This window comes from Galleria mellonella, unplaced genomic scaffold, assembly GCF_026898425.1.
Source record: "Galleria mellonella isolate WM207_F2 unplaced genomic scaffold, CSIRO_AGI_GalMel_v1 utg38, whole genome shotgun sequence".
Taxonomy (NCBI): domain Eukaryota; kingdom Metazoa; phylum Arthropoda; class Insecta; order Lepidoptera; family Pyralidae; genus Galleria; species Galleria mellonella.
The window spans coordinates 7,302,880-7,304,819 of NW_026442090.1; positions in this window are offsets into that span (position 1 = coordinate 7,302,880).

Consider the following 1,940-nt stretch of genomic DNA (forward strand, 5'->3'; position numbering starts at 1 on the left):
GAAATAACAAATTCTTGCCGCAAAAGATAGGGTCACAGTAAACTTGAAGTGGGAAGTAGTGAGCAAGTTTTTGAAGTCCGAAACTTCTGGTTTCTGATATTTCTGGCGATATTTTATAAGATTTACAATAACAAATGGTAACTGTCGACTGCAGATATGAATAGCATCACAGATATCACAAAATATAATGTAATATCCATAATACTCTTCACCCGATGTCATTTCCAATATTACCTAACAGGTTTTAAGCCTTTATTTTATGTACTATTTAGAAATATATTTGTTTTTTACAATTATTATAAATGTGAAAATAAGTTTGTCTGTTAATGCCTCTTGACATTTTAGTGGCTCAAACAATCGTCTTGAGATATACACGTAGCATCGGAATGAAAAAACCTTTTCATTCTGTTCAATCAAAGCATCAAGACACGCGGATAAAATTGCTGGTGAAAATTGTTATGTCATGCTTTATTCCAACAAAAAACAATACCTATACCTGTTATTTTAATCTGTATGATATTATTTTTGCACTGCAGGTATTATAATCTTTTGAATAAAATAAAATAGAACGGAAGGTAATAACCGAAGTCTATAAATATAAAAAACACCATGGACAACGTAGAAATATGCCATGCCGTAACACCTAACCGTAGTATTTGATAGAGAAGGTGTAAGAATGTAATTTTGATTGTAATTCGGTGTAAATATTTTATTTTTGATATGTGAAAGTAAAATTTTCTCAATTCAACAATGTTTTAAAATTTATTTTCAGTTTTTATGATACTAGCTTTATTCTGCGCATTCGTCCGTGTTACCGAGATAGTCGGGGGGAAAGGAATTGTTAGTAATGGAGACTGAGAATCCCATTGCTAGCAATATACCCAACCAGGTCGACCTCCTCGCGGTTCTCCCTGGAAACTATCATGGTTAATTCCTGATGAATTCATCATGATGGGCTAACTGGCTTGTTTTCATTCTCATCTATCACCCTTCACTGGTGCTCCGCCAGCGTATCCCGTTAGCGCAGGCGGGGTTACCATACCATTTTCACCCAGCAAAAAAAAAACCGAGATAGTCGACTACCCGGTATAAAAAGAATCCTATGTGTTTCTTCATTCCTTATAGTTGGTATATATTTTATAGTAGTTCGTTAAGCCATTAATACGTTAAAAGGTAATAAACAAACAAAATCACTTTCACATTTATAATCTTGGAAAGGATTTTCATCAATTGTGAACCAAATTCTATGATTCCTTTTATCTCATATGTAAAAAACTAAAGAAAATATCAATCAACATCATGTACTACACATAAAAGTAATAATAATATATATTTTTATAAGTTATTTCATTTGACCTTGGTCACTACGTATCTAAGAATCATCCCAAAAGTAAGCAATCAAAAGCACTGCAACAATTTACCTTCGGCATTTTACAAAATGTCAGTCGTTTGCAAACCGACGATTGCTACAAAATGTCAACAATATACCTAGCTTTTTACTATAACAACCATAGACGTAGTAGACAGGTAGGTATAACAACTCTTTACTTACTTGACGTAAAAAACCTCTTCAGACTTTCTTGGAGTTGTCGGTATCGAGTTTTAATGTCAATGTATCATCTCATCAGTCATTGCCCTCTATCAAATGCTGCCTATATATATTTTACTGTAATTTTCAAAATAAAAGTACTTAAGAAAAATTATGACTAAATAACAAAAGAAACCTCTAAAAACATGAGTATGGGTTAACTCAGAATGAGAGTTTCAATGAAAAATGGGTTGTTGTGAAGGCTGTACCGATGATAAATGGGAAGTGTTCTTTGATGATCACAAAGTTCATGGACTGTTTTTAGGACTTGTGCTGATCATATTTTTTCTTGCTTATAAATTGTTCAGATGCCAGTATCCGAGAAGGAGACTACTGAGTTGGTGAAATCCAG